The 22,754-nt window shown below is 38.5% G+C and overlaps 1 pseudogene; it reads right to left on the reverse strand.

Annotated features, from left to right (window-relative positions):
• Positions 1-4,382: 4,382 nt before the first annotated feature.
• LOC112481707 lies at positions 4,383-4,501 on the reverse strand (annotated as a pseudogene).
• Positions 4,502-22,754: the final 18,253 nt, after the last annotated feature.

Consider the following 22,754-nt stretch of genomic DNA (forward strand, 5'->3'; position numbering starts at 1 on the left):
GATGGGTACTAGACTTATTGAGTGATGACTTCATAAGGTATATAAATATCTAATCATTTTATTGTATACTAGAAACTAACATAATATTGCATGTCAACTGTAACTGTAAAATAAATTTAAAAATTTTTTTTTAGTAGAAATCAAACAAATTTTATTTCTCTAGTGGATCAAATGACCTTGCAAGGGCATATATTGTTGAAGAATAAATTATTTATGATACTTGTTAAAGAATGGTAAGGCAGACTTTATTCGGGACCATTTCCACAGGTGTGGGGACAACTGCAATGGGGTTATGCTGTGGGGGAGAGAGATTGGACTCAACTTTAAACACAAGGAAAAGAGACTTAGAGTCAAGGAGCAGGGTGGGGTCAGTGAATGGATAATTAATAAAACAAAAGATTAGAAGTAAGGGGAGGTTCTGGCTAAACTGACCTCACAGGATTTTTGCTGAAGGCAGACCAGGGTGATTAGATATCACCTAAAAGATGGTGGAGTATAACAAATCCAATTAGATATTAACAGTGATTTGGGATGGGAAATTCCAGTTAAATAAATTTAGCAAGATTCTTGCTAAAATTGGACAATGTGAGATAAACACAGAAGCTCAAAAGTCAAGGCCTGGTTAAGAAGAGAGTTCAGAGGATCCTAAGTAGAGTTTGGTCAAAGAGAAAATCTTTTTTTGTTAATAGTCACCCTATTTTTAAGTTTTTAATAATTTAACAACATTTATTATAGTTTGTGACTATTCTGCTTGGACTTGGTCTTTTCATCTTATTTTGCCTTTCTATTATTGGACTCTTCTCTTGACTTTTTATTTCTTTTTCCTGAATTTGCTAGATTAGTTTAGCAGGGTTTTTTTCCTTTTTTTTTTTTTTCTTCTAGTGGCTTGGGAGATTTTTATTTCATTCTTATTGAATGCCTGTTAACTTTATATCTTTTTATTTCTGTTACTATTCACATGTCCTGAAGGGTGAGTGCCAAGCTCAGTAGAGTGGCCCTGGGTTATTTGACTCTCCACTGCCTGCCCAGCTCACTCCTGATCCCAGTCTCGGATAACTCTGAGGTGTGGTTTTTCAGGGCTATTTTGAAAAAACCAGTACTGGCTGCTTCAAGGTCCCACTTTTGCATTGGAATGTAAGATTTCAGATTCCAATTGCTCTATCGATTCAAACCTTTCTGGTTTTCCTCAAAAAAGTTTTTTCTGTTAATCGGACCATTCATGATTTTCTAACAATGAAATAAATTTATTCTCATTTTATATTTCTTCTGTCATTGCAAAGGGAATTTTAAGAGAGTGGCAGACATATCTATTATACTCAGCTTAAAAGTCCAAATTATTCCTTGTTTCAATATATTGGTTTTTTGTTTAGCTTTGTTTGTTTGTTTTCCTATTGGCCTGTCCTCTTCTTATTCTCCCCTCTTAGATTTGGAACTTTATATGTCAGCCAGAATTGTCAGGGTACTTGTAGGGGGAGGTAGTTGAGAAGGACAAGGATGATACGTACTTCTTTCCCCTTAATGTGTATGCAGATGAGAATGGGAGAGAGAGCCAGTAACCAGCCTCGTTTAACTCCACTTAAAATATAAATCAGCCAATTAAAGAAGGATCCAGGTTAAGATAATGGGTAAACATATCCATTCAATCACAAACCCTCTGTTTAAAAGCAAAAATAAAATATTTAAAATGCAAAAAAAAAAATTAAAGAAATAAACTCACAAGGACAGGAAGAACAGAGCAGGAGTTAACAACAGTAAAATATTAAGTTGAGTGATAACCAACTTAACCGACTCATAAAGCTAAATAGAAAAGCTAGTAGGAATAGAAAGCAGAGAGAGATCAAAATCCTTCTGAGATAGAATCCAGATATTCACATTGAAGGCATGAAGCAGTAATCAACAGTGGGCAGGAGAGGTCCAGAGCCCAGCCTTTACCCAAGATGAGTAAGACTGCGAGGCCCAGGGAGGGGAAAAGGATGGTGGTAGGGGTGGAGGGCAAGGTGTTCCGTGCTGGGCCAGCAGAGAAGACTAGAGTGTCCCTGTGGGACCTGAAGAGTTTGATAATAGAGAGGGGGAAACTGTGAAGCCTGAATGCATCGGTTTCCCAAATAGATTCAGAGCTAGCCCAGTCAGAGTAATTGTCCATGATGGTAGGATGAAAGAGGACACAGGGCTGGATGCTAAGTAGTGAGACGAGGTGGGCAGGGAACTGTAGGGTAGAGCTCAAGGGGCTTATCACTTGTGTAAAACCAGCCAGAAACTACAATACTCAATATGTACATTTCAGGGGGGCTAAGTCTCTCCAGGGACTCACAGAGTTCCTGCCATTTTTCCATTCACTCTACGAAGTCAAAAAATATCTGCAGTCTTAATATCCTCTTGAGAACAAGATGAGTGTTTACATTTTCCAGAGCAAGACTAGCATCTTGGATCGTGTTTATGACACATGCATTTGCACATGGTTGGGCGAGGGACTTTGCTTCTCTCAACATGTCTTTCCTCATAGACGAGTGGAAACAGACACAGTTCCAAAGCAGGAAGAAAGCAGTGATTTCTCAAGTGACCTCCTCCTTCTCTGCTAATGGGGCGAGGGGATTCAGGACAGATGTCAATTTGCGGCATTTTTGCCAGAAGACCAGAAATTGATAAGGTTCTAAGCAATGAGGGCTCAAGAATTTTCTCCTCACTTTGTGGAATATCACCTTAAGCACAAAGGACAGACTTTATAATCCTAAGGAGCAGTCAAGATGAAGTAAAAAAGAATCACCTTGGACTCTACTATAATTGACGAGCTGGAAAAAATATTAAGGCACAGACTTCAAGATGGATTATCAGACACAAATATTCCAGATCCAAGTAAGATAAGATTGATTTATTGAGGAAAGGCAGTGTCAATAAAATAGTCTGAGAGGTTCTTGAATTTAATGTATAAGAGTGATAGGAATAGAAAATTAGGGAGAACATTCCATCAAACGCACTCCTGAAGCTGCTTGCATTTGGCTCCCAGCAAAGTTAGATTCTTAGAAGAAATTCTAAATTGCTTATGGTGTGGAGAGAGAGAGACAGAGACAGAGACAGAGACAGAGACAGAGACAAAGAGACAGAGAACATGCATCTATAAATCATCCTGGAAATTATTGATAAGCTATCAATGTTTCTCAGGTCTAACTTTTTTTTAAAACACCAGTTTTGCTTTTTATTTGATATAATTAACTAGCCTATTTGGAGAGGTCTGCCTCACTAGTAACAGAGTAAATTAGCCAGTATATCAGGGACAAAACTGTGTCAATGGCACAATTTTGCTCTTTACAAGGTTTGAGGAACCTTATTAAGGACCATCATGGACACTATAGAATGGTAATTTCTGGCAGAGCCTCACAGATGCTTCTGAGACATCTTTTGCTTTGAAATAATAAAATACACACACATTAAAGATCACAGCCACTTCTTAGTAATCCTTTTTATGTCACAACAAACATCACAACAACCATTTTTATCAATCACTACTGTGTATAATCAATAAAATTGTTTTTGCTACAATGGTTCTTATAATAATTGTGTTTTATTACTAGCAACACTGTTTTATAATAGTCATTCAGTTGGACTTTTCACAATAGATCTCAAATTTATTCACTTAGGAACCTATATCCCTGTACAGCCATATCATCTTTTTCATTCCACCTTTACAGCTCCATATCACCCCCACATCTTTTACATTTGTAGAGTACCTCCTATACAGAACCACTTTCTTACACTCCCAATTTAAAGATTATAGAAAAGTATTTAATCAGCAAAGAAAATGTATGCATGTGTATATATCATTTAAAAATTATATATGGAACATGAATGTTGAAAATTCTACAAAGAAATGTCCAAATCTACTTTTTACCAAAATTGGTACAGCTTTATTGTTTCTGAAAACCATAAAATTAATATATTCACAGAATTTTTTAAAAATCAAATAATCTACAATATACAGAAAGAGAAAGTGTCATTGTTCTTAATCCTTCCACAGCAACACACCTCTGAAATCCAAGGAGCTAACTGCTGAGCGCAGTTTGTTGTATTTTCTTCAGGAATTAACTTGTATTGATATCCATACATATTCAATTAAAATGAAATCATAATATCATACAATACATACTGTTCAGTGGCTTGGATTTTCATGAACACTTTCCATGTGACTATATAGAAACTTACTTTGTCCCCTACTTGGCTGCTCCATTGCAAAACTCTATCATAATTAGTTTAATAAAATTTCCATCAAAAAAGACTTCAGTTTTTTTCTTCTTTTTTTTTTTTTTTTTTGGTGAGGCAACCCTTGATTGACCTCACAGATTGCAAGGAACTTGTCATCTTATAATCCCTTATTTTTTATTTTTTTACACCTACAGCACCTGGTCTTCCTAGGTGGTCTCCCATCCAACTACTAACCAGGCCTGACCCTGCTTAGCTTTCGAGATCAGACAGGATCAGGCTTGTTCAGGATGGCATGACCATAGACACTTTCTATCTTTTAAATGTCACTGAATAGTCTTATATATACATTCGAACACACTCATCTACTCATTTCTAACCTTAGGACAGTCTGAAGAGTTTCCTTTTCCTTCCACTACCCCAGCATTTTCTGCCATGCATGCTGCCTCCATTGGGTGGTCTTACTCCCATGGTCAATTAAACATGAACTCCAAGTTCAAACCAAGTTCAAGCTCTGCCAGTCACTGCTACGAGCAAGTTCCTTAACCTCTCTGCATTCAAGTTTCTTCATCTACAAAATAGGGGATAATATTAACTTCTAGTTTCTAGATTTAGGGGGATAATTAAATGTGGCGATCCATGTATAATGTCCTGCATAAATAATTCTATATTATTTTATATTAGTTTCAGGTATATGATATAGTGGTTACACATTTATATAATTTACACAGTGATCGCCCCAATTATTCTAGTACCCACCTGGCACTATACATAATTATTACTATACTATTGACTACATTCCCTATGCAGTACTTTACATTCTCATTACTATTTCGTAACTATCAATTTGTACTTTTAAATCCCTTCATTTCTTTCCCAGTTCAGTATCTTCAGTTGGCAAATGCTCAACGAACATTTGCAGAATTAATGAAAAAAAAAATAATAATGAAATCAAAAATAGATCAGTATTATTGATTTTCAATTTTTTGTTGTTGGGTTTTTTTTCCTGTTGATTCTGCAAATGATTGCTGAGCTTTTGCCAAGTGAAGATACTGGACTAGGCCTTCCAAATACAAGACAAATAAAACATCAAACACCTTACAATCTAGTAGGATAGAAAGAATCTTACAACAGATAAGAGAAATTAGGTTCTCCAGGCCCAATGACCTGCCTTTGTACTCTGCAAAGTTAGGTCACTTGCTGTGGGATAATCTGAGAGAAGGTTTCTCTTGAGTTGATTTCTGAAAGACAATTAGTTGTTCACAGGCTACACAGGTGGGCAAAGGTGTTTCTAAGCAATGGGGGTGTATTTTAAAAGCTGGAGGCCATAGAAGAACTATAAGGAATTTAAGATAGTTAGAGCTGTTTGCTGAAGCGGGGATGGAAGGTTAAGAGAAAAACAAGACTGCAATAAGTGAAAATGGACTCAAAATAAAATGAGGTCTTCAGTGTCCTTGATGGGATTACTATGGAAACACTAAGGCATGCCATGGTTCCCTGGCAGCTCCAAAGACAGCATACACCTAATTCAGCTCAATGACACGTGGTAGGTATCCTTTTGAGCTCTCTACCTGTCCTATGACAATAGATGATCAACCAAGTACAACCAAGAAAAGTCTACTTTTCTACTTTACTGATCTTTGTTTTTGCTTCACGTCATCTATAGCTTCATTCGAAAATATATTTCAAAGTAAGACATGGGCCTTGATTTAATATGTCTACCTTTTTTGAAACAACATTGTGGCAAAGGAGAGGTTCCAATATGAAGGCATTCTTTAATTATTATTAACTGAGAGAAGCTAAAGTGTTTCCTAATTTCATTGAATGAGGTTTACCATTTGCAAAAGTCACCCCACTCCAGCAGATACAAAGAAATGCATTTTTAAAAATTAGCTTATTTTTTTGGTAATTTTCATTTAGCCTACTCTCATAAATAAGTAAATAAATAAATAAATAAATAAATAAACAAACAAACAAACAAGTAGTCCAGATGTGGTACACTGCTAAAGAAAAGAACCATCAGGCCATACACATAAATATATCATCTTCTAGCATTTTAGATCTCACCTAAGAACACAAACATTCTCTATCAGTGCTTCCAGGCCTGCTCAAAAAGGGAGTGAGGCATCAGCAGCTGACTTAGGACTCTGTTAACCTTCGATGAGAATGGTTTTTGTACAGTGACACAGTGGAGAGCTATCCCTGTGGTAAACATTCGGCCAAGGGACCAAGCTGGAAATTAAACGTGAGTAAAATCCAAATTTTCCTTCCTCGTTTGTCGGTGTCTGGTATTCTCTGTGTCTATAAAGCTGATTCTTTGAAACTGGACTCTGATATCCTCCAGAACAAAGACAAAGTCTGTAAACAAACGTGAGAATTGATTGCACATTTTCTACGAAGAACAAGATGGGTGAGACTAATTTGTCTAAGTGACAGTTTCAGAAACTTACTGGGGAGCAAATTACATGTTCAGAACAGAGATTTGCTCAAGTGTCAGTTTCTGTATAGGAGGGAGGTTAAGAGGAACCTTTGTGTATACACTTTCGGCCAGGGGACCAAACTGGAGATCAAACGTAAGTATTTTTTTCAACTGATTTTTCTGTTGCTGTGTAATTAACTTACTTTTTGTTCCTTTTTGTGTGTTTTCATTAGTTAGTTGTCAAGAATAAAACACATTTTATTCCCAGATTAGGTACAGAGGAGGAAAAATTGTTCCAGGGGAGACTAGCTGATGACTAATTTTTAAGATTTCCAAATCAAAATAACTTAATTGGGGAAAGGGACTCACTGACTTTTTAGGGCAAGTTTTTGTAGAGGCAGAAGTTAGGAAGGATCACTGAGGTTCGCTTTCAGCCAAGGGACTAAACTGGAGATCAAACGTAAGTACATTTTTGCTTAATTATTTGTGAGGTTTTTGTTCCACTGTATTATTTGTACAAGTTCGTGGCATTTTGGTAAAATGAGCCATTTCTGGTGGATCAAAAGTAAATAGCAGAAAATGGCCTCTTTTTAAGCTGAGCAAATAAATTGTTCATTTTTTGAGGAGAGTAGGATTTGTGAGAATAGGAAAGAAATTGCTGGTTATTTCTCTGAATTAGCCCTTCTCATGTGAATGGCTTCAGGCCTGGCTTTTGTAGTGTCAGAGCCCTCACTCTGGCTTACTTTCTGCAGGGGACTATGCCCGAGAGCAAAAGTAAGTGCACTTTTCTAATCCTTTTTCTTATAGAGTGGTAAAATTTGGAAGTTTACATGCTTGGGATATGAGTTCAGGTCAATTCCAAAAAGAATGGAACTCTTCCAAAGATCAGATGGATAAGGGGCTTAAAAGTAGTTTGTCTCAAGAAAGAGGAAAGAACTAGTTAGTTGACATGGCATCTAAATTGCCAGATTTTATCTGCATCGGGCAGTCTAATGAAGTTAGCAATAAAAGGAGGTTTTTGTTGAAGGAAAAGTAATTAAGCTAATACTGTGGATCACATTTGGCCAAGGGAGACATCTGGAGATTAAACGTAAGTAATTTTTCTCTATTGTCTTCTGAAATTTGGGTCTAAATGCCAGTACTGACTTTTAGAGACTTAGGTATGAGTTTTGTGGAGATCAGTAAATGAGAGTATTTTAGATTTATCATCAGTTTCAACAGTTAAACTCAGCTCCAAAAAAGGATTTGTAGACAAAACAAATTAATTTAATCTAAATCAAAGGGGAAAATTTTAGTGTAGATTAAAAAGAAATCCTTGCATCTCTAAAGAACAAAAGCGAATTAATTTTCATTGAGTTTTGACAAATATTGTATCAATTTTTGCTCCTTATTGTTACAGAAAAGCAGTGAAATATATTTCTTAGTCTATTTTCTCTCTTCTGATAAATTATTTTATAAGATAACAATAAAAATCAATAGGATGCACTAATTATCAGTAAGAAACTAGAAAAATATATCTGTTTGCCATGTAAAAGATGTAGCTTAATTGAGAATCAGCAGCGATGTCATTTTTAGTCTAAAGTGAATAATAAACTGTCAGTATTCAGAAATTCCACAGAGATTCTATATCTTAACAGACATCTCTTTTTTAAAAAATCTAATTGCAATGTTAAACTAACCTGATAATCTCTTATAACGATGGAAAGATGATTGTCCCCAAAAGCTCAGTTTTGAAGAAATTTGTTTAAATGGAGAAAAATAAAATAATTGCATTTTAAATGCCCGTGGACTTGTAGAAAAATAGTAAATATTTTAATGAGTACGTTCTTTTATTTACCTAAGTTATTACTTGGCCATATTTTTATATCGCAAAGGAGTCCGTGGCACAGCTAGCGTGGTCCCTAGACTTCGTGGCGGTCTTTTTTGGTGATTGAATGACTTTCGTGGCCAGGACACAGCGCTCTTGTGGCAGTGAGCCTGGCCGCTAAAGGCTACGGGCAATGCTGCATTCGCCTGTTAAACTCTGCCACGGTCTGCTTTCCTGGCACAGTGATACGAATAATGCCACTAACGAAGGAGAACAGAAATGCGGCAGTCACTGAGCTAACAATGGAAAACAGAGAGAAGACTGATTTATTAGAGATTTGAGAAATAAAATTCACGTTCGTTATTATATCCTCAATGAAAAGTTTCATTAGGCAACTATAAAGAATTTAAAACTTTTTTTTTTTCAGTGATATGTAATTATTCCAATATCTACTCATCAAATGTATTTAAATGATAAACTTGATGTATTATTTGGAGTTGGAAAGTTTAATCCAAAGGAAAGGAATATATAAAACTTACAGGGTAAAATTCCAATCAGCAAAAATTTAAGTCCATCTGGCTCCTCAGATTTTGATCAATTAACTGGATTTTACAGGACTATTTTAGGGCTGTTTTAAAACTCTTAAAACTCAAAATTACTTAAAACTAAGCTACTTAAGTATTTTAAGCTATTTTAAAACTATTTTCTGGTCTTTGAAAAACTCTTTTAATGAATTTTAAATGTCATTAAAAGCTAATAAGATATCTTACAAGAATTTCAATATCAAATATGCTAATTATTTAATATTTTCGTGCAGAATGAAAAATTTAAAGCTATCGAAGATTCATCCAGATATGAGTATCTTCATAGACTATTTCCTTGCCTTTCTAGATTTCATATTATTTTGCCACCAAGGCTATTTTATAAAACTCTGAAAAAAATTAGTAATAAAAGTTAAAAGAGAAAAAATCATCAAAACATAAAAAGTTCAGTATCTTATGTTGAACTGCTTGGTTAACATGGAGGTTAGCTTTATAAAAACCTGTTCACTTATCTGCTAGGTTCTCCCAGCAACGGATTCTTGATTTGTTATTTTAACTTTTACTCTACTACCTGAGGGTTTGAATACCCACAAAGGGGAATTTCCAGGTGGCCATCTGGCAGCTGCTCACAGTCTGAAGCAAAGCTAACCAGTTCCTCCTAGGCAGGTGGCCAGAATTACAGTTGATCCCTCTTGATCTGGCTAAGCATTGCCACATATGGTGACAGCCATCAGTCCAGGGTCCAGGTCTCCTTCTGAGGCTTTTGTAAGAGGTTAAAGAGTTGCTGGCCTGAGCATAGAGGGTGAAAGGGCCGACCCCCACCCAGGCACAGACACAGAACCTGGGACCCACTCTGTCGAGTGAGTCTGGCCCCAACACACCCAAAGGAAGCCCAGGAAGGGAAAGGCAGCCAGATGTCACTGTGCAGTCCTAAGAGAGGCACAGAGGAAATGACCTTCTGTGTAGAAGGGCCAAGACCTGTTCTCATTTCTAAATTCTGAGGGGTGTCAGATGAAGTGGCCTTTGTTTCTTGTCCTGAAGCACTGAATTACTGCAAGAGGCTGGGAACACAGTTGAAGGAAAGAATGCTGAGGTCAGAAAAGCATAAAAAATGGCTTTAAGAATGGCTGCAAAGAGTTCAAAAAAAGCAATTTCTTAAGGGGTAGTGGGGAGCTGGGGAGAAACTCAAAATCCTAGAGATTATAAATATGCTTCCTGGCCTCCCTATTTGCTACAGTTAAACAAAATAAATGTGCTGCTCTCTGTATGTCTGTTTCTTATGGGCTCTGGGATTTCCCACAAACAATGCATCCAAGTGGAGGACTTCTTTGGTACTTAAACACTATTCTCTGTGCTTCCTTCCTCAGGGAATGTAGCTAAACCATCCACCTTCATCTTCCCACCATCTCAACAGCAGTTACAAACCGGAAAGGCTTCGGTTGTGTGCTTGCTGAATGGCTTCTACCCCAGGGAAATCAATGTCAAATGGAAAGTAGATGGTGTCGTCCAAACCAATGGCATCCAGAACAGTGCCACAGAGCAGAACAGCAAGGACAACACCTATAGCCTCAGCAGCATCCTGACACTGTCCAGTTCAGAGTACAAAAGTCATAATGTCTACGCCTGTGAGATCACCCACCAGAGCCTGAATTCTGCCTTTGTCAAGAGCTTCAATAGAGAAAGCTGTTAGAGAGGCCTCCCAGGCCCCATCACCTGCGCCTCAATCCCAGCCTTCCCTTCTCAGGCCTCGGGCCCTTTTCCCACAAGAGATACCCCTATGTCAGTATCCCAGCCCCTCTTTCCACCTTGTTCGCCCCTGCTTTGATTTTAATCATGCTAATTTGGGGGGATAAATGAATAAAGTGAATCTTTGCATCTGTGATTTCTTTCTCCTTCCTGATTTAATGGTTGTCATATGTCATTTTTCTAATTACCCAGTTTATCTTCTAAAGAACTAAATATTAAATTGGTATAAAATATATCATCATTTATAAAAATCATCATCCTCTGTTCTACCTCTACTCTACTGTCCTCTACAAGACACTCCTCTATGAAACCCATAAGCCACCTGCCTTCATACCCATTCCCCTGGAACATGGTATGAGAGGCTTGCTTTCTTGTTTTCCCCTCCTCAGTAGGCTCTCAAAGTCTTTTTAAGGGTGACAGTTCTACAGTCACATATCCTATGATGTAATTGAACCTAAGTTTACAAAAGAAGGAGACAGCTATAAAGAGAGTCATTCACTGCAACATTATATATAAAAAAAAAAACAACCTAGATGAAAAAGCAATAGGGAAATATTTAAGTACATTATGGCACTTCGACTTAATGAAATATTATGCTTTCATTACATTTTTAAACAAGTATCAAGGGCTTCCTATCTACCAAAGACCATACTGAGCACTTACAAAGTGGCACACATTACTTTTGGTTGGGCGCGGGGTGAGATAGTGCCTAGGAGGAGATAAGAAGGGGCTCCTGGGAGGTTGGTAATGTAACGTGTGCCACTTTGTAAAAATTTATTGAGCTGTACAATTATGATCTGTTCACTTTTCTATGCATATATATTATACTTCAAAATAAGTTTACATCAATAAATATCTTACACCCAATTTACAGATAAGAGAGGCTAAAGTCAAGGCCACACAGCTGGTAAATGGCTGGCCCAGGATCAAATCTCTACCTATGTAACTCTGCTGTCTTGAAGCCTATACAATGCAAGAGGATTGTAACCTTCCAGTGCTTATGGCAATGCACAGAAAACAGGGTCAAATATGCCACTTTCCTGGGTCTCCTTCTCCACCTGGTTAACTACTATATACATACACACACACACACACACACACACACACACACACACACACACACACACAGAATTAACCTAGTCCAGACATTGGGATCCCATGTACAAAAGATTATGTGTTTTGGGAATTAGAAGGAGTAGAGGACACATATAAAACCAACTTTGGCTCTTCTCCCTCACTTCTGTATGGGCGCCCCAGCCCCTCTCCTCTTATCTACCTATCCATCAAAAAATATCTATTGAGCACCTTAGCCTACACTCTGAAGGAAGTACAGAAATAACTAAAACTGTGTCCTTTCCCTCAATAAATTTATAATCTAGTTTTTCTACTTCCTCCCCCCGCCCCTTTCTCTTGTCAGTAATGAAGCATTGACAAGGACAGTCATGGGAAAACTGGTTAGGGAAACAACAATGACATTCCACCTCCTGAGAATATTCATTATTATTAAATATTTGAAACTAAAGGTCTGACTAGAGTTCAGAAAGACTCAAAAATGTATCTCCAAGCAATATAAATTTTCTCACTCATCCTTAGGGGCAAATTCAAAAATCAAGGGCACTTCTAATGAAGCTGAAATCAAAGCAAGCCCTTTCTCATAAAGCAAAGCTCTGAAGTCAGACACACCATGACTCAAGGAAGTGAAGACAGGTATTGTGGGTTGAATCGTGTCCATCAAAAAGATATGTTCAAGTCTCAACTCCCAGTACCTATAAATGTGACCTCATTTGGGAATAGGGTCTTTAGAGATGTGTTCAAGTTAAGCTGAGGTCATACTGAAGTGCTGGTGAAGACACAGTTGAAATTGGATTATTCACACAGTGCTCATGGGAATGTAAAATGGTACAGACACTCCATAGAATAGTTTGCCAGTTTCAGGAAAAACTAAATAAAACACACCTACTATATGACCTAGCAATTACACTTTGGAGCATTTATCACCAAGAAATGAAAACTATGTCCAAACAAAAAAATCTGTACATAACTGTTGATAGCAGCTTTATGTGTAATAGCCAAAAACTAGAAACAACCAACATGTCCCTGAATAGGTGAATGGCTAAACAAACTGTGATATATCTATACCATGGAATACTATGTAGCAATGAAAAGAAAGTATTGGTACATGTAACAACTTGGGTGATCCTGAAGTGCTTTGTACTGACTGAAAAAAAACAATCCCAATGGGTCACATACCATCTTATTTTTATATAACATTCTTGAAATTATAATATTATAGAGATGGAGAAGAGATTATTGGTTGCCAGGATTTAGGAATGGTTGGGGAAAGAGAGTGAATGAGACTGAAAGGAATAGCACAGGGAGATCTTGATGGTAAAGAAATAATTCTTTTTCTTGATTGCAGTGGTGGTTATGTACATCTGGACATGTAATAAAATGGCATAAAACTATACACAATTTGACAAACTATACACAATTTGACCAGTGTTAAATTGCTGATTTGGATATTGTACTATAATTATGTAAGAAGTAACCATCAGGGGAAACTGGGCGAAGGGCACACCAAACTTCTCTGTTCTATAATTACTTCAAAAAAAATTAAAAAGAAAAAGGTAAGATCATATTGGATTAAGATGGGCCCAAATCCAATGACTGGTGTCCTTATTTGGAGAGGAAGATTGGCGATGCAGAGACGCAGGCAAAATGCCATGTGGCAACAGAGGCGGAAATTGGAGTGATGCAGTTGCAAGCTTAGTAATGTCAAGGATTGTCTAGGAGCCACCAGAAGTTAGGGAAGAGGCAGGGGATGACTTCTCCCTCAGGGCCTCAAGAAGAAACCACCTTGACTTCAGAGTTCTGGCCTTCAGAACTGTGAGAGAATAAATTTCTGTTGTTTTAAGCCACTCAGTTTGTGGTATTTGGTTACCACAGCTGAAGCAAACTAATATAATGGGGGTAACAGAGATGAGAGTTCTGTTCTCAACAAACTTCCATCAAGTCAGCTCCAGTAGTGTCCATGCCCTGCAGAAACAGCTGGCCAAATCCACTCAGAGAAATGAGATGCTATGGGTCTTTTTCACGAATCCAGAAAGCTCAGGTCAACAGATGAAAGACCCAGGCTGCTTTTCGTGGGACTTAATGGCATACTTTTTGGCTCTTAAAATTAACTTTGGAGTCAGAAAACCCCCACTCTACCAGTAACTACCTGTGTGGCTCTGAGGAGTCTCTAAATTTTTGTGGGCCTCGCTTTCTCACCCGTAAGATGCAGATAATGATGGTTAACCATCTGATTAGTAAAAAGTTATAAAGATTAAAAGATATAGCAAATATAAAGTGCTCTGCACAGTGTCTGGTGTATATTGAAGCTCAATGAGGCTGCTTATCGAATGACCACACCATGTGTCACCAATCTTCGGGGTAAGCTAACTCATTGACTCTAAAGTCTCATAGGCCCCACGGTAGACCTAAGGAAGATATGAGGAAAGAAATGCAAAAGAGAAAGTAAAGGAAAAAAGGAGAAATTAAGGAGAAAGGAAGGAAGAGAAAAGAGAAAAAAGAAAGAATGAGAAAAGGGGGTGTGTCCAGGAAAACTTGAAGGGCCCTGGAATGGCATGCCCCCTACCATGGCAGAGTTTGTACCTTTTCCCAGGCTTACCAAGTGTGGAACAGCAATCGTACCTGATGGAGAAGAGGCCCACACTTGTGGCACAAAGCTGGGTATCAACTATTTGGGAGTAAAGATGCCCAGACATCTTGAAAGCAACATATGGATTATATGTAGACTAAGACATAGTAAGAAAAATTAAAACTTCCTGGTGGTTGGCAGTGGGTTTATAATAATAATAAATGTTTAGTGTCACAGGGTTGGGGTGCTCCAACTGCTAACCAACCATCTCTACCTATCACTCCTGTGGGCCATCCACACATCCTAGTATCTTTGGGCACACCATGTCCCCTCTGTGCCTTCTTTGCCCTATCAGTAAGGGAAAGGGCTGGATTGGAGACCTTGAAGTTCTTTTCCAGCTCTAATGTCTGTATATCTGAGTGGGATTCTCTATGGCTTCAAAAATGGACTATAGCTTTCTATTAACTTTTTCTACAAAAGGAGAATTTTGTCAGAATTAACCATGTGTTTTAGAGTTGGTGCTAATACATTTCCACAAGCCCCTAAGCAAGTCAACAAATGAAACAGTGTTTTGGAGAAAAGAGAAAGGGAGAAGAGAGAATGAGTAAAGAAATGTTTTTAAAATATCAGAAAATGGAAGATAGAAAGAAATTGGGAAGGCAGGGAGAGATAGAGGAGGAGGAAGAAGCAAAGAAGCAAAGGATTAATAGAGGATGAGAAATGAAAGAGGAAGGGGAGAGAGATGTCTGTTTGTCTTTTTACGTTGTGCCTTATTCCCAAACACTCACAGTTCCAAGACCTAACTCTTCAGTTGTGTACCCCAACATAAGAACAACTCTCTTTGGTCTTTCTTGAAACCTCAGATCCCAGTGAGCTCAAGCTCATGTCAGGCCTTTTCATCTTTTCACAGAAGGTGTCACTAGGGCTGGTACCTGTGCTGGGGAAGAGTGTTGTTATGAAAGCTAACAAGATGGAAACTAACATTTTACTAAACTAAATTGGTGGTCTGAATGGCCACTGGAAAACCTAAGGTTTAGTCTCAAAGACACAGACCAGGGGCTCTGCGCCCTCTCCCCACAAGATGAGAACAGATGAGTTATCACCAGGGTTAGTCAGTCATTACCAAGAGCCTGGGGAGATGTGGTGAACAAATTATTGGCTATTTCCCCCCACATAATTGTTTGTATATCATTGTCTGAGAAAATATGCTCTCAAGTCACAATAGCAATACTTGACTTTCATGCTTCAGTTTTTTTCATCTGAAAGAAAGGGGGTCTTACTAATAAGATTGTTGTGAGGATTAAATGAAATAATTCATGTAACGTGTTAAGCATCCAGTCTAGTATATATTAAGGGAGGTATAAATGTTAGTTATCATTATAATAGAAGGAGTAGCTCAATTTGGCTATTGTTAGATTTCCTTCAAGAGTCTCCTTGAATGCATTCTTCAGTCAAATTCTTCAGCCCCCAAATGTTTAAATCTTGCACTAACTCATATATGTTCCAGACCTGTGCTTCCCAATACAGCAGCTGCATGTCGCACATGGCTATCGAGATCTTGAAATGAGGCTAGTTTATATTGAGATGTTCTATAAATGTAAAAACACATCAAATTTTGAAGATTTATTTACAACAAATATGTATAAAATATCTCATTAATAATTTTCAGTTTGATTACATGTTGAGATGGTAATACTTCAGATATATTGGGTTAAATTTAATATACTATCAAAATTAATTTCACAAGTTTCTTTTTGGTTTTTATTAAATTTATTAGGGTAAAATTGGTTAGTAACATAGAAATTTCAGGTATACAACTTTATAATACAACTTCTGTACATTCTTGTATACTGTCGTGTGGTCACCATCTGAAGTCTAGCTTCCTTTTGTCACCATAAATTTTACCCCCTTTACCCTCTTTGTCCTTCCCCTACCCCGCTTTCTCTCTGATAACCACCATACTATTGTCTGTATCTATGAATTTTCGTTCGTTTTGTTGGTTCATTTGTTGCTTTTTGGTTTATATCCTACATATGAGTGGGATAATATGGTCTTGTCCTTTTCCGTCTGATTTATTTTACTTAGCACAGTATTATGCTGTACTTAACACTCTCAAGATCCATCCATGTTATTGCAAATGGCAATATTTCATCTTTTTATAGCTGAGTAGTATTCCACTGTGTGTATGTGTGTGTGTATCATATCTTTATCCATTGAAGGACATTTAGGTTGTAGGTCCTTGCTTTTCATCACTTTGAATATTTCATGTCAATTCCTTCTGGCCTGCAAAGTTTCTGTTGAGAAATCAGCTAACATTCTTACGTGAGCTCCCTTATAGGTAACTAACTGCTTTTCTTCCTTTGTCTTTAACTTTTGGCATTTTAATTATGATGTGTCTTGGTGTGGGCCTCTTTGGGTTCATTTTGTTTGGGACTCTCTGTGCTTCTTGGGCTTATAGGTCTATTTCTCTCAACAGGTAAGGGAAGTTTTCAGTCATTATTCCTGCAAATAGGTTTTCAATTCCTTGCTCTCTTTTTCTCCTTCTGGTACCCCTATGATGCGAATGTACACTTGATGTTGTCCCAGAGGTCCCTTAAGTTATCTTCAATTTTTTTGTGGGGGGGGCGGGATTCTTTTTTCTTTTTGCTGTTCTGTTTGGGTGTTTTCTGCTACTCTCTTCTAAATCGCTGATTTGATCCTCTGCTTCATCTAATCTATTGTTGATCTCCTCTAATTTATTCTTTATTTCAGTTATTGTATTCTTCATTTCTGACTGGCTTTTTATGTTTTATATCTCCATTTTTATGTTTCATATCTCTTTGTTGAACTTCTCACTAAGATCATTGAGCATCTTTATAACCAGTGTTTTGAAATCTGCATCTGGTAGATTGCTTGTCTCCATTTTGTTTAATTCTTTTTCTGAAGCTTTGTTCTCTTCTTTTATTTGGAACATGTTTCTTGGTCTCCCCATTTTAGCTGCCTCCCTGTGTTTGTTTCTACATAGGTAGGGCTGCTATGTCCCCCGAACTTAGTGGAGTGGCCTTATGTCAGTGTCCTGTAGAATCCATTGGTGCAGTCTCCCTAGTTACCTGAGTCAAGTGCTCCAGGGGGTTTTAAATTTAGATACGTCATCAGGAAAGGTGTCACTAAGAAGGTAACATTTAAGTAAAGACCTAAATGAAGTGAGTAAGTGAATCACGTGGATAAGTGGATAAGGACATTCAAAGCATCAGGAACAGCAAATTAAAAGTTCTGAGGTAGACATGTGCCCAGAATATTTACAGCACAGGGTTACAGGGAAGAGGGGCAGGTCACACAAGGTCTCATGAGTCACGGGAAGAATTTTTTTTTTTTACTTCAAGTAAGATAAAGGTTGGCGGGTTTGAACAGAAGAATACTTTTGCCTGATTTATATGTAGCAGGATTTCTCTGGGTGCTCTGATAAAAATAAACTGTCAGGGTAGAATGGGAGCCAGTGTGGCAGTAGGAGCCCTAGTTAGGGGTCTATTACAATAATCCAAGCTTCTTTGAAGGTAAGGCTGACATGACATGCTGAAAATGTGGATGTGGACAAAGAGAGAGAAGATAAGGGTAAATACAGAGTTTTTGACCTGAGGAATTAAAAAAATAGAGTTTTGTTTGTTTGTTTGTTTTGTTTTGTTTTGTTTTGTTTTTCATGAAAGGAAGAAACTTACGGAAGATGCAGATTAAAGAGAAAAGACCAAGAGCTCAATTTTGATACATCTGGATTTAATTTTCTTGTATAGTAAGAAGTATAAGGGTCAACATTCATTTTTTCTCCATATGGATATCCAGTTGTTCCAGCACCGTATCTTTAAAAAGACTTTCCTTTCCCCTGTTGGATTGCTTTGGCACATTTGTTGAAAATCAACTGACCATAAAGCTGGGTCTATTTCTAAACTCTATTTCATTCCATGATCTATTTGTCTGTCTTTATACCAACAGACACTACCTTGATTACTGAAACTTAAAAAGCTCTATTTTGGACATATTAAGTTTGAGATGCCTTAGACAACCAAGCAGAGATGTCAGGTGGACAGGTAGGTATAAGAGCCTGGAATTTAGAAGACAGAGGTCAGTGCTAGAGACATAAATGTGCTGTCATCTTCATACAGGTGATGCTAAAAAGTTATCACACTGCGAAGAAGTATCTAGTGAGTGAGCATGGGCAGAAAAATCCAAGCACTGAGCTGAGAGGCACTCTAACATTAAGAAGTTGGTGAGATCGGAGGAACTAGAAAAGAAGATTGAAAAGGATTCATCAGTGGAGAAGGAAAATCAGGAGGGGTGGTATTGTCCGGTAATCTAAGAGAAGTGTTACAAAGAGAAACGAATCAGCAGCCAGTTGGGTCAACTGGAATGAAAACAGACCATTAAATCCAGTGATGTGGGGGGCGGGGGGCGGGCAGGGGGAGGGGGCGGTCATTGGTGAACTATATTACAGCAGTTTTTATAGAATGGCAGGGGCAAAAGTCTGATCAGAATGAATGGAAAAGAAAATGAGAGCAAAGAAATTGGAGACAATGTGCATGGACAATTCTTTCAAGGAGTTGGAAAAGAGAAGGACAGAGTGATGCAGTATATAAAAGCAGAAGAGAAATGACAGCATTTTTAATGCTAATGAGAATGATCCAGTAGAGAGGAAAAATCTGGTGCAAAAGAGAGAGAAGAGAAAATTGCTCGAGCAGTGTTCGTGAGTAGATGAGACAAGGTGGATGGAGCACACGTGGATAAGGACACAGGTGGTTCAGCCAGGAAGAGAGTGTCCACAGGCACTGGTGCAGCGAAGTCCCCAGATGTGCTGGGAATTGTTCATGACCTCTCTAATGAGTGTGTATCAATTAGACTGTGTAGGTTTAAAAGTTTGGGAAGAACTTGTAGATTGAAGTAAGCAAGTACCGGCTATGGGGATGTATGGAGAGGAAGAAACATAACCGTAATCAGGTTCCCTCCCACACCCGTAGCTAGCTTCCAAGTGGAAGAAAACTCAGCACTTCTCCCCGTATGTGCCCGGTAAGCATGCGCAGGCTCCCATTATCTGGCAATGTGCCACTATTCTTTAACCAGTGTATAAAAGACGTTGCCACCATGGCGGTGGGTGGCGGGGATGGGATACCGTGCCCTGGCTGGATAACACTGCTGCCCTGTGAGGCCAGCGGTGCCATTGCTGAAATAAAGAGCTAGGTCATAGTTGCCTACACTCCCCGCATTTTCTTCCAACTGCCTGAGTCTAGTACCGGATCTCGAAACTGCGAATCTGCAGCAACACAGCAGGGTCAAGCTTAGAGAAGGGTTGGGAAGAAAAATGAAATTCACAAGGGAGTTCCTTTACCATCTGCCAGTTGCTTTCCCTTTGGTTCCACTTGTCAACTTTCCCCCTGAGTTCTTGAAGACTGATGGCATGGGAAAGATCCCTCTGCCACCCCAACCATCGACAACCAAAGGCATCGCATAATTTTTCAGAAAAACTTTTTCTGATTTTTTTCCTTACCCTACCATCCTCCCTCTCCTTCCCATTTCTTCCTCTTGCTCCTTTCCCATTCTCAGATATTCTCCCCTTCTCCCTTCCTACCTCCTTCCATTTTCTCTGTCTCTCTCCTTAGCTCCTCGTAGCCTTTCTACCCCTTCATTTACTTACCAATCTCTTCTCAGGATTTGAATAGCACTATTACCCCTACCACATGATTAGTTATTTCTTCATGAAAAGGTTTGATCTCCCAACTCTGGCTGGAACCTTTTGTATCCCTGAAACTAGCAAGATTCTCTGCAGAATAAAAAACAGGATGATGGAGAGGAAAGAGGCAGTGGAGTGTGGAAGGCAGAGAAGAGGAGAGTACTGACATATGCTAGTACAGTCACCTGTATGGCCACCTTTGATTCTCACACCACCCACTGAAGTGTTTTTTATTAACCCTGCTTCATAGATGAGGAAACTGAGGCTAAGAAAGGTTATGTAACATTCTTAAGATTATAGAGTTCATGAGGGATAGAACCATAACTTAAACCAAGGTTATCAAGCCCAAACTACCATGTCTTTCCCATAGCTTTGTACTTGGCAGATTCTGTGTAGATTTTCAGTAATATTGGTTTTTAATAGTAACAGTCAACTTCTCTAGGTCTAATAAAAGGGTTGGACTAATGGTGATTAAGGGTCTATTTCTCTCTCTCTCTCTGTGAGTTATTCTCAAGAAAATATAAAATTTTACCATGGGCAAAATTTTACCAAAGAGCAAATGAGGTACAGCCTCCAACATATGACACAGTAATCAAATGCTGATGGTCAGGACTGGAAGCAAAAAATACATAGAGAAGACCTTCTGTAATATTGTTGGTGGCTCAGTACATGTAATAGTAATGGATCAATGTCCTAACACTGACAGAGATCATGTCACCAAATCCTCCTACAACCCCAGGAGTAGTTTGTGTTATAAAGAAACTACAACTTGGAGAGAATAAATACAGTGTCCAAGATCACACAATTCTTAAACATCAAAATCAGGTTTCAAACTCAAGTGGCCCGATCAAGAGTCCTAACTCTAAAACACAGTGCTGTTCTCTTAGTAACTACTATTCACGGTTGCCACTTTTAGGGCCAAAGAATCAGTCAATATTAAAGTGAGAAAGAACCTTAGAAATCAAATCTCTCATTAACAGATGAGGAGACTGAAGAGCAAAAGTTGAATGGTCACTTAGACACAGAATTGAGACTTGCAGCTAGTGCTCTTTCCACCTGTTATATGTTTGCTAGGTGCAATAAAGAGCAAATTATAGACATCTCAGAAGAGCAATCTATGACCCTGTGCAAAAAAAAAGTTAACCAAGCTTAAGACAACTGGAAATATTAATCTAGTTTGAAAAAACAACTCATTAACCAAAAGTCCCTCTTCACACCCCAACATCTTCCCCCATCACAGTGCTCAAACCCCAACTATGCCCCCAACCACCCCACCTCAGACTTGTTTTTACCAAGTTTCATGGTGATTGGCCTAAGAAGATTAAAAAAGTAATGCCACCCTTTGAGGGAGAGTCCCAGGGACTAAGATAGCAGTTGTTATGGCAACGGTCATACTACTTTGGTCAAGGAGAAGACTTTTTGGGGAACTGAAAACAGAACCTTCAGTACATCTGCTGGTTTCACTCCCATTCTCCTCCAACACGCCCTTTCAGAAGTTACCATGGGCCCCTGCACCTGGGACCCTCACAGCACCTGGCCAAGTCTGTGTCCAGCACTGGAATGGAAGTAACACCAACCCTAACCTTATTTGATATCATTCCACCTGAACTCACTGCTGCATCTCCAGTGCTAGAAGTTCTCCTGCTGGAAAACCTCAGCCCAGAATAGTCGGCATCCTCTAAGAGGTCTAATATGGTAATAGGACCCACTCAGACTGCATGTGAGAAAGAAATAGTAAGCAAGAAGTTTCTTCATGTGGCCCACAGATGTCCTGGAGTTATTTGAGAGCAGCAAAAAAATTAACGTTGAATAGTTTGGGCATCTCAGGGATAGGAGGCTGGGAAAGATAATGATGAGATATAGCAACATTTCAGTATATATTTCAGTAAACTTTCTAGTTCCCATGACAGAAACATTCTCTTCTACTATATCCTCCTTCCAACCATGCCTATTGCCATCCACACATCCATCCATTCATCCTTTGGTCCTTACCCAAGTTACAGGGTTAGTTGTTTGCCCACCTACACCAAGCAACCCTAACTATTACAGTCAAAATCTGTTTGCATGATTGGATGAATGGATGTTCATCTTCATTTATTATACAGACATTGATTAGCATCTTCATGTACCTGGCTCTGTACTATGTTCTGCAGATAACATGGTTAACAAGATAGAGTTTTCAACATCAAGGAGCTCCCAGCCTAGTGTGGAAACAAGTAAGCAGAAATTGTATCATGAAGTAATGCGCTGGAGGGTGAGGTATCTAGAGAGCTCTATAGAACCATACAGGAGGGGCACATAACCGCATATTGGAGGTCAGGGAAAATACATACTTTCACCTTCCTGCCCAAACATTAGCCAACGTGGGATGTACCTGACAACGAGGTTGTCCTCATAAAGCACTCCTGTGCTCCAGCCCTCTGACTGCAAAGCCATGGGTTAATGAGCTCTGACATGGGGACCCATCACTCACAAACTTATCTCCTCTATGTCTGGGGTTCTTTGTCTATAATAAAGCAATAGTAATAGAACCTCTGTCTCAATATTACTGTGAACATTAAATGAAATTTTGTATATAATCCACTTAGTACAAGGCATGTCACAGAATATGTGTTCAATCCATGACCTTTTCTTAGTCTTAATTATTAATAGGTTCTTGGATTCCATGGCTGACCTCAGTGGATATTCTTCCCACAGGGATTCCACAAGGA

This window comes from Pteropus alecto, unplaced genomic scaffold, assembly GCF_000325575.1.
Source record: "Pteropus alecto unplaced genomic scaffold, ASM32557v1 scaffold55, whole genome shotgun sequence".
Classification (NCBI taxonomy): Eukaryota; Metazoa; Chordata; class Mammalia; order Chiroptera; family Pteropodidae; genus Pteropus; species Pteropus alecto.